This window comes from Triticum dicoccoides, chromosome 4A (assembly GCF_002162155.2).
Source record: "Triticum dicoccoides isolate Atlit2015 ecotype Zavitan chromosome 4A, WEW_v2.0, whole genome shotgun sequence".
Taxonomy (NCBI): domain Eukaryota; kingdom Viridiplantae; phylum Streptophyta; class Magnoliopsida; order Poales; family Poaceae; genus Triticum; species Triticum dicoccoides.
Genome location: NC_041386.1, coordinates 241,609,076 through 241,620,607, shown reverse-complemented (window position 1 = coordinate 241,620,607; position 11,532 = coordinate 241,609,076).

The window sequence follows — 11,532 nt, the reverse complement described above, 5'->3', positions numbered from 1 at the left end:
GGGGGGGATTTTTCTTAGTTGTGCTGATTTCTTGCCTTTGGGTTTGCGTTTAAGAGAGAGGCTCACGCCTGCTGCCCCCCTGTGAGCGCCCCGCGATCGGGGGCTGGGCATGCTATGTGCGCGTCGAGTATGCTCGGGCTAGCTCGGATGGCGTCGAGCACCCCTCGGGGTCAGGAATGCGACCACTTCAGGATCATCGCACACACACCTTGCCATAAATCCGGCAACCGGCCCCTTGCGAGGGTCTCTCGGGCGGGCCAGCAGGCTCCTCAGGAGGCCTAAATCCTCGCGAGCCCCTAGATAGCCCGCCTCGGCAGAGGAATGCTTCTGCGACATCAGAACCCGCTCAAGACCTATGGAACCAAAAGATAAGTCGCAATAGTCTCTTTGCTCGGGAGCCTCTAGGCTCACGACGGTGCGTCCAAAATTCTATCTCAAAAGCACATCATCATTTCATATGTTATAAGGGGCCCCCTTCAAAAATGCTTTCACGCCCCTTAGGGCCGAGGCCGAAGGTTTTTGCATACAGGTCAGAACAGGAAGGGAAATGCAGGCCTAGCCGGATGCGCTTCCACTGGCGATGTCCTCATCATCATCATTGCACTGCCTCCCTCGGCTGCAAGCACGATCGTGTCATCTTCAGGGGCCAACTCCGCAACTAGGTCATCCACCCAGTTTGCCAGATTACCCTGGATAACCCTAGGAAAGGGGGCTATCGCAGCGTTGCAGTCAAAGTGGGGGTCAACGTTGAGAAGGTGACTGAAGACGTGTCAGAACGCGTTCCCAAGAAGGCCCGGGCTTCTCTCTTCGACGAGCTAGCGAGCTCACGCGGCCCGGTCCTCCAGACGGGTCATGATCTGAGTGAAGAAGCGGAGGTGGCCGGCGTCATCATCCTCATGCAGGTGGGAGACGATCTCTTCGCAGATGGTGTCCCAGGCCCGGTTGGCCCTGACCTGAGGTCCTTGAGCATCGAGGAATGCTCATGCTGCATCGTCCTACAATGGTATATGCTTTGTTCGCGGTCTTCTCCGCGAGGGACAAGACGGCCCCGGCCTGCTGCTGAAGTGAGGATAAGTTGGCTTGGGCGGAGGCCTGAGCCTCCTTGGGAGTCCCCTCGTGCTCCTTTGCTACAACAAGCTTCGCCCTGAGGGCGGTGGTCCTACCCTCAAGCCCGACATGCTGAAGTTTGAAGCGGGTCTCTTGGAGCCCCAACTCTCAGCGTTGCTCGTCAACGAGAGCCGCATGAATCTTCGCCACCCTCTGGTCGACCTCCTGCTGGATCCTGGCTTCACGAGCGGTGGCGGCATCCCCAGCTGTAGCTGCCTGACGCTCCCTCGCCTCCAGTCGCTCGAGCTCTAGGCTGTGCTCCAAGACCTCAAGGGCCAGCACATCCTCACGTGCCTGGACCTCCTACTCATCGGAAGGGCCCTCTCTCGGCGATGCCGTCAGGGCGCCCCTGAGTGCCTGGACCTACCGCTCAAGGGCGGCATTCAAACCTTGAATCTTCCTCTCCCGCTCCTCGGCTGCCTCATGATGGCAGTCGGCGGCCCTGGCTTCTTTCAAAGCGTGGGTGCAAGCCTCATGAGAGGTAGCGAGGGACACCGCAACGTCCGTGTAGGCGCGCTCATGCTACAGATGCCCGAGGTTGATGGCGACCTTCAGCTTGTGCCACTTGCATGCCAAGTAGAGGCCCTCTTCCTCGAGGCTGGTGTCGACATCAACAATCTCTACTCCAAGTCGACTCAGCGCGCCCATCGCTTTCCGGAAAAGGTCATGGCAGACGGCACTGCTCCCGTGTGCAAGCTCCAGCGCGCGGCCAAGCCCTTCCAATGCGTCGGGGGCTGCCGGGGAGGTGCGGAGCGACTCGCCCTTCTCCGGCAAGGGACTGGTGGCCGGCGCTTCCCAAGACACTCCCTAGGACTCGGTGAAGGCGCTGGGCGGCACGGCCTTGCCGCTCAAAGATGAAGCTGACGCTAGGGCCGCCCAGCCACCGATGATGACCAGTGGAGGAGCCCTCGGAGCACTTCTTATGCCTGAGGAGCGACCTCGAAGGAAGGATGCTGGGAGCACAGACTCACGGCCTCTCAGTGGCGCATCTGTCTCGCGGAATGGCCCCACGCCCTGTGTAGGTGTTTGGCACGAGGGGCTTATAATCGAGAGCGGACCAAGGGCCTCCGGAGGTCTCTCTCCAAGAGTTCTCGCCGCTGCAACTGAAGGGATCCTGAGGAGCCAGGGTTAGGAAAGGATGCAACACGTCGGGAACCACAAAGATAAGACACTTACTCATCTATGACTATGTACTTTCTCTGTTTCAGGGGCCGGTAGGCGTCAGCACTGCAGCTGCATAGCCCTTTCCTCTTGCAGAGTGCTCCGAGGTTCAGACGAAGTGAGCCGAGGGTCGTAGCATGGCCCTTGGCGGATGGGCCACGTACCTCCGCCTCGGGAGCACTTGTCGGAGCCTCAGGGGCAGCCGCCTTAGGAGCACTGAGCCGCACCAGCTCGCCAATGACCACCTCAGGAGTGGTCACTATATCTTCGGGAGCAGCTGCCTAAGGGGCGCCTGACGGCATCTGCTCCCCAACGGTCGCCCTAGAAGCACCCGCAGTGTTCGCCCCCCTGCAACCGCATTCGTGGAGCGCGCCACAGGATTGGTGAGCATGGGGGCCACGAAGATGGGATTCTCGCGAGGCCCCTCGAGGCCCGCAGGGTGCAGCCCCCACATGTTGAATCAAGGCATCTGCTTGGCGAAGGCCTCCCCATTCAAGCATTGGTATAGGAGGCACTTGTCTTTTCCAGAAGCGCGGCAGGCGCTGGGTCGCCCGTCAGGAGCTGGAGCACCGTCTGCGGCGTCTTGGTGGGCAGCAAGGGCACCTTTAGCCTAATGGGGTCTTAGAAGCCTGCAAAGGCCCGCATTGGGCGAGAGTGGCGCTGAAGCGAGGCGATGCGCCGCCGGTCGAACTCCCTCACCACCATCAACGCTGTCATGACCGCCTTCTTCACCTCAACCAACCTAGACCAAACACGGGCGAGCCGCTGATCGACGAGCTTCTCGTGCCCCCAACCGGAGCTCGGCTCCACCGGCACCCGCGGAAGCTGGAGAAGGGGGCTATACGTGGCGGCGTCCACATACACCCACTGCTCTCGGAATCCCGTCGCATCCGGGTGGAGCATGAAGTTGATGCCAGAGCCAGCCGCCGCCCAGAACGACACGCATCCCGAGCATTGTCTACTGTCGACCAGATGAAGCGAGAAGAAATGGCGGGGCAAGGCCACGAATGGGGTGACACCCACAATGGCCTCGCACAGGAAGGCAAAAGCAGCAAGGAGCACAATGGACCCGGGGTCGAGATGAAGTGCATGGATCTGATAATGCGAGAGCATGACATTGAAGAAATCAGAGAAAATGGGGACCAAGCCGGCCAGGAGGGCATGAAGATGGATGGGGATCTCAGTGGCGATCATATGGCTCTGGGCCCGTGAGGCAGGCCTAACCACCGTCGCCTTCCACTCATTGGAATTGGCAGCGAGGGTCGGCCGGACCTTGTCCAACCCCTCCTGATTGATCACCACGACCGACCAAGTGCGGGCTCAAAGCCCGGAGGGGATTCAGCGGGTGCGTGAGACTTTCCCCTCTACTTTGACCTTGGAGCCATGGCAGCAGAGGTGGATTAGCGTCGACGCAGAATCTAAGGGGAAGAGCGAGCTCACTGGAAGAGAAGAAACAGAGGACAGGCGTAGCGGGCAATGTTAGCTGAGCCGCGCTCGCAACAGGTAGTCGTCAAGTCCAAAGGTTTCCGAGGCGGTGTGTGGATGTGGAGACGCCCATGACCATGTCCCGTCAAGCGCCATGCATCGACCGAAGCCACAGGTGGTCGGGGCCCGTGGCGCTCCACCCTTGCCCCTTGGCTTCGCCTCGAAGCCAAGTCCGAGCGCACCTTGGGCCCCGGGGCAACTGTCGGCGTTCTAGGAGTGGGGGTACCGAGACCTGTCTTCCTGCGGCCCACGGCGTGGCTCCATCGACGGCCTGGTACGGCCCACCTTCAATATCAACAACACAAGACCCTCGTGAGGGGCCAAGCCTCACGAGGTGGACGACACCAAGACCTCCAGAAGGAGCTGCCTCCTTAGGCTGGCTCCTGAGGAGCGGAGATTTGTATGCGAGTCCTCACCTCATGAGGCTCGGATGACGCAAGCCGTAACGACCAAGGCCAGGCGGGCGCCATAGGCGCGGTACAACAACTTTCCTCTTTGGTGCTAAAGAGGTAAGCACAGGCGTGGAGTCCCAAGGAATCAGCTAAAGGCTTCCATTTCTATGCAACAAGACCAAGACTGCTAGGCTGGCTGGACGGTGGTCATCGCCGAGCCCACCACGACATCACGACCAGAGACTTTCTAGGAGAAGACCACCTTTCATTAGGATAAGATGTACTAGTTGTCTCCCTTCGAATTTGGCCGTTGTGGGATCCCTTCCCGCCTTCATTTTGGGGGAAGAGGACCAAGGCCACTATAAATATAGCCTACCCACCACCTTAGACGAGGACGGATAATTCAGGCCGTCCTCACCCTCACCAGCTCACATGAGCACAAGAACAGACCTCCTGAGGTTGTCCCTCCTCTGTACCAATTCATCATGAGCCCACCTCGAGCTTAATTCACCACAAAGTAGGAGTAGGGTTTTACGTCGCAAGGTGGCCCGAACCTGGGTAAGCTGCCTTGTTCCATTTCCTTCCAATTCATCGAGCTAGGCCATGAGACCGGTGGGTAGGCAGACTGTGGACATTGAGTTCTTTGCACGCACCCAGAGTTCGAATCTATCTTGGTTTTGTGGAGCCCCGAATCTGGCAGATACTCCGAAACCCTGGGGCTACCGACAGAATAGTGGAGTGGGCTTTGGAGTTATCCAGCTTTGGTCTAGAGTTTCAGAGCACATCAACAATTCAGAGCAGGGCATTCATACGTCCATTTTGCATCATGTTTTCCTACTGTTATTTATGATGTTTTTATCCATAATAATGCTTTTGGAGTAATTCTAAAGACTTTTCTCTCATAATATGCAAGGTATACACAAAGAGGGAGAATTCTGGCAGCTGAAAATCTTGACCTAGAAAAGCTACGTCAGGCTACCTATTCTGCAAAACTCCAAACAAGCTAAAACTTCACAGAGAATTTTTATGGAATATATGAAGAATATTGGAGCAAATAAGTACCAGAGGAGGCCCAGCAGATGGGCACAACCCACTTGGGCGCGCCAGGGAGCCCAAACGCACCTTGGTGTGTTGTGCTCACCCAGGCACACCTTCGGTGCCCATCTTCTGGTATATAGGTCGTTTTGACCTAGAAAAAATAAGGAGAGGACTTTTGGGACGGAGCACCGCCGTCTCGAGGTGGAACTTGGGCAGGAGGACTTTTTCCCTCCAAGGGAGCGATTTCGCCGGTGGAACTTCCCTCTCGGAGGGGGAAATCATCGTCATCATCATCACCAACAACTCTCCCATCTTGGGGAGGGCAATCTCCATCAACATCTTCAACAGCACCATCTCATCTCAAACCCTAGTTCATCTCTTGTGTTCAATCTTGTTACCGGAACTATAGATTGGTGCTTGTGGGTGACTAGTAGTGTTGATTACATCTTGTAGTTGATTACTATATGGTTTATTTTGTGGAAGATTATATGTTCAGATCCAATATGCTATTTAATAGCCCTCTGATCACTGGAGAAATCATTTTGCAAGTAATCATGTGAACTTGATATGTGTTCGATATTTTGATAGTATGTATGTTGTGATTCCCTTAGTGGTGTCATGTGAACATCGACTACATGACACTTCACCATATTTGGGCCTAAGGGAGTGCATTGTGGAGTAGCAATTAGACGATGGGTTGCGATTGTGACAGAAGCTTAAACCCTGGTTTATGCGCTATTCCTTAAGGGACCGATTGGATCCAAAAGTGTAATGCTATGGTTAGAATTTATTCTTAATACTTTTCTCGTAGTTGCAGATGCTTTCGGGAGGTTTAATTATAAGTAGGAGGTTTGTTCAAGTAAGAACAACACCGAAGCACCAGTCCACCCACATATCAAATTATCTATGTAGCGAATACGAATCAAACCAACATGGTGAAAGTGACTAGATGAAAATCCCGTGTACCCTCAAGAACGCTTTGCTTATCATAAGAAGCCGTTTTGGCCTATGCATTGCCTCAAATGGATAGGGCTACCTTGCTGTACCTTTTCTACTATTACCGTTACTTGCTCATTACGAATTATCTTGCTTTGAAACTACTCCGCTACTTACAATTTCAGCACTTGCAGACATTACCTTGCTGGAAACCACTTGTCATTTCCTTATGCTCCTCGTTAGGTTCGACACTCTTACTTATCGAAAAGAGCTACAATTGATCCTCTTTACTTTTGGGTCATCAAAGCTATTTTCTGGCACCATTGCTTGGGAGTGAAGCGCCTTTGGTAAGTGTAATTTGGTAAGGAAACATTTATATAGTGTGCTGAAATTTACTATCACTTGTTACTATGGAAAACAATCCTTTGAGGGGTTTGTTTGAGGTATGTTCACCTCGACCAGAATGACAATTAGCTACCACTCAACCTACTGCACCTACTGAAAATACTGAATATGAAATTCCTTTGGGTATGATAGAACAACTACTACCTAATCCTTTTGAAGGAGACGGAACCGAACATCCTGATATGCACTTGATATATGTAGAAAAATTTGTGGATTGTTCAAGCTTGCAGATTTACCCGGAGATGAAGTTATGAAGAAGGTTTTCCCTTTATCTTTGAAGGGAAAAAGCATTGGCATGGTATAGGCTATGCGATGATGTTGGATCCTGGAATTGGAATCGATTGAAATTGGAGTTCCATCAAAAACTTTATCCTATGCATCTAGATCATCGTGATCGGAATTATATATATAATTTTTTGCCTCATGAAGGAGAAAGTATCGCTCTAGCTTGGGGGAGGCTTAAGTCAATGTTACACTCATGCCCCAATCATTATCTCTCAAGAGAAATTATAATCCAAAATTTTTATGCTCGGCTTTCTCGTAATGATCAAAACATGCTTGATACTTCTTGTGCTAGCTCTTTTATGAAGAAGACTATTAAATTTCGGTGGGATCTTGACAAATGAAAGAGTCAGGTATTAAACTTAAGTATGATTGTGTTAAATCTTTTGTGAATATCGATACTTTTTAAAAGTTTAGCACTAAATATGGACTTGACTCTGAGATAGTAGCTTCCTTTCGTGAATCATTTGCTATTCATGTTGATCTCCCTAAAGAGAAGTGGTTTAAATATCACCCACCTATTAAAGAAGAAATTGAAGAACTGGTACTAGTTAAAGAAGAAGCTATAATTTATAATGTTAATCCAATTGTTACGACTGTTTATATTGAGAAACCACCTTTCCCTCTTTGGATAAAGTAACATGCTAAAGTCTCAAATGTGGTCAGCAAAAGCTATATTAGAACACCTAAACCCGATGAACAAATTAAAGTAGAAGCTAGTATTTCTATGGTTAAATATTTACTTCCGTGAAGAAGCTACTAGAATTGCCAAACCTGATAAAAAGGATAAACACAGACCTGTTTGTTGGCATGCTTGTTGTCTTAGTTAAAATAGGAGATCGTTGTTATCATGGTTTATGTGACATGGGTGCTAGTGTGAGTGCTATTCCTTATTCCTTATATCAAGAAATCATGAATGACATAGCACCCGCAGAGATAGAAGACATAGATGTTACTATCAAACTTGCTAATAGAGACACTATATCACCAATTGGGATTGTTAGAGATGTTGAAGTCTTGTGTGGGAAAACAAAATACCCTACTGATTTTCTTGTTCTTGGTTCCCCACAAGATGACTTCTATCCCATTATCTTTGGTAGACCTTTCTTGAACACCATTAACGCTAGAATAGACTATGAGAAACATACTGTCGGTGTCAGTTTTGGTGATGAGTCTCATGAGTTTAATTTTTCCAAGTTTAGTAGAAAACTTCATGAAAAATAATTGCCTAGTAAATATGAATTAATTGGTCTTGCTTCTATTGTTGTGCCTCCTACTGATCCACTAGAACAATATTTGCTAGACCATGAAAATGATTTATATATGCATGAAAGAAATGAAATAGATAAGATTTTCTTTGAACATCGTCCTCTGCTTAAACACAATTTGCCTATTGAAACTCTAGGAGGTCCTCCTCCACCTAAAGGTTATCCTGTGTTTGAATTATAACAATTGCCAGACACTTTGAAATGTGTTTATCTTGATGAAAAGAAGATATATCATGTTATATTTAGTGCTAACCTTTGAGAACATGAAGAAGAAAGATTATTGAAAGTTCTAGGGAAGCACCGAGCTGTTATTGGATATACTCTTGATGATTTAAAGGGCATTGGTCCCACTCTATGTCAGCACAAGATTAATATGGAACCTGATGCTAAACCCGTTGTTGATCACCAATGTCGGTTAAATCCAAAAATGAAGGAAGTGGTAAGAACAGAAATCTTAAAACTTATGGAAGCATGTATAATATATCCTATAGCTGATAGTAGATGGGTGAGTCATGTTCATTGTGTCCTTAAAAAGGGAGGTATTACTGTTGTTCCTAATGATAAGAATGAACTTATTCCACAAAGAATTGTTACAGGTTATAGAATGATAGTTGATTTTATAAAATTAAACAAAGAAACTAGAAAAGATCATTACCCTCTGCCTTCTATTGATCGAATGCTAGAATGATTATCTAAGCACACACATTTTTGCTTCCTTGATGGATATTTTGGTTTTTTACAAATACCTGTTTCTCAACCCGATCAAGAAAATACCACTTTTAGTTGTCCCTTTGGAACTTATGATTATAGACATATGCCTTTTGGTTTATGCAATGCACTTGTTACCTTTCAAAGATGTATGACTGCTATATTCTTTGACTTTTGTGAAAAGACTGTCGAGTTTTTCATGGATGATTTCTTTGTTTACGGGAAGTCTTTTGATGATTGTTTAAGCAATCTTGATCGAGTTTCGCACAGATGTGAACAAACAAATCTTGTCTTGAATTGGGAGAAGTGCCACTTTATGGTTAATGAAGGCATTGTCTTGGGTCATAAAATTTCTGAAAGAGGTATTGAAGTGGACAAAGCTAAGGTCATGCTGGTTTCCTAGCTCATGTTGGTTTCTATAGGAGATTTATCAAAGACTTTTCTAAAATTTCTAGGCCTCTTACGAATCTTTTGTAAAAGGACATTCCTTTTGTTTTTGATGATGATTGTTTAGAAGCCTTTGGAACACTCAATAATGACTTAATTTCTGCACCTATTGTTCAACCACCTAATTGTAACTTGCCTTTTGAAATTATGTATGATGTTAGTGATTATGCTGCTGGTGTTGTTGTAGGACAAAGAGTTGATAAGAAACTGAATGTTATTCATTATGCCAGTAAAACTCTAGACAATGCTCAACTAAATTTTGCTACTACTGAAGAAGAATTCTTAGCAGCGGTGTTTGCTTGTGATAAATTTAGACCTTACATTGTTGATTCAAAAGTAAATGTTCACACTGATCATGCTGCTATTAAATATCTTATGGAAAAGAAAGATGCTAAACCTAAAATTATTCGATGGGTTCTCTTGCTACAAGAATTTGATTTACATATCACTGATAGAAAAGGAGCTGAGAACCGCGTAGCTGATAACTTGTCTAGTCTTGAAAATGTGCATGATGACCCACTACCTATTGATGATAGTTTTCCTGATAAGCAGTTAGCTGCAATAAATTTTTCTCACAACACTCATTGGTATGCTGACTATGCTAATTACATTGTTGCTAAATATTTACCACCTAGTTTTACATATCAACAAAAGAAAAAAATCTTCTATGATTTAAGACACTACTTTTGGGATGACCCACATCTTTATAAAGAAGGAGTAGATGGTATTATTAGACGTTGTGTACCTGAGCATGAATAGGGACAAATCCTATGGAAATGTCACTCCAAAGCTTATGGAGGGCATCACGCTGGAGATAGAACTTCTCACAAGGTATTGCAATGTGGATTTTTTGGCCTACTCTCTTCAAGGATGCCCGTAAGTTCGTCTTATCTTGTGATGAATGCCAAAGAATAGGTAATATCGGTAAGGTTCAAGAAATTCCTATGAATTATTCACTTGTTGTTGAACCATTTGATGTTTTGGGATTTTATTACATGGGACCTTTTCCTTCCTCTAATGGGTATACACATATTTTGGTTGCTATTGATTATGTTACTAAATGGGTAGAAGCTATTGCAACCAGTAGTGTTGATCACAACACCTACATTAAAATACTTAAGGAAGTTATTTTCCCAAGGTTTGGAGTCCCTAGATATTTAATGATTGATGGTGGTTCAGACTTTATTCATGGTGCTTTCCGTAAAATGCTTGCCAAGTATGATGTTAACCATAGAATTGCATCACCATAACATCCTCAGTCTAGTGGTCAAGTTGAACTTAGCAACAGAGAAATAAAATTAATCTTGCAAAAGACTGTCAATAGGTCCCAAAAGAATTGGTCTAAGAAATTAGATGATGCACTTTGAGCTTATAGAACGACATATAAAAATCCCATGGGTATGTCTCCTTATAAAATGGTTTATGGAAAAGCTTGTCATTTGCCTCTTGAATTAGAACATAAAGCATATTGGGCAATCAAAGAACTCAACTATGATTTCAAACTTGCCGGTGAAAAGAGGTTAGTTGATATCAGCTCATTAGATGAATGGAGAACCCAAGCTTATGAAAATGCTAAGTTGTTTAAAGAAAAAGTCAAAAGGTGGCATGATAAGAGTATCCAAAAGCGTGAGTTTAAAGTAGGATAATATGTTGTTTTGTACAACTCTCATTTCAGATTCTTTGTAGGAAAACTCCTCTCAAAATGGGAAGGCCCCTATGTCATCGAGGATGTATATCATTCTGGAGCTATCAAAATAAATAATGCCGAAGGTACTAACCCGAAGGTTGTTAACAGGCAATGATTAAAACATTATATCTTAGGTACACCCATTAATGTTGAAAGTAATATTACCGAAACTTTGACACCAGAAGAACACATAAAAGAGTCCTTCTGGAACACTCCAGAATCGTGAAAATAAGGAGCTACATGATACGATAAGTAAACGGACTCCGAAAAATCCGCAAAAATATTTTTTGTTAGTTTTGGAATATTTAGAAAAAGAGGAAAATAATAAACTTCCAGGGAGCATACCCTGGTGGGCACAAGACACCAGGGCACGCCTAGCTTGCCAGGCTTGCCCAGGTGGGTTGTGTTGTGCCCACGTGGGGTACCTTCCGGACTCCGTTTTTCTATAGCTTGCTTGTTTCCCAAGATAAAAAATCTTTATATACCCCCCAAACCTGTTGAGCACCGTATCACGAAAAAATCTTCTGTTTTCTTTTCTTGTTGTTTTCTGTCAGATCCCATCTACCATGGCTGCTTCAAGGTCCTCCAAGGACAAGTTCTTCAAGAATGTCATCAG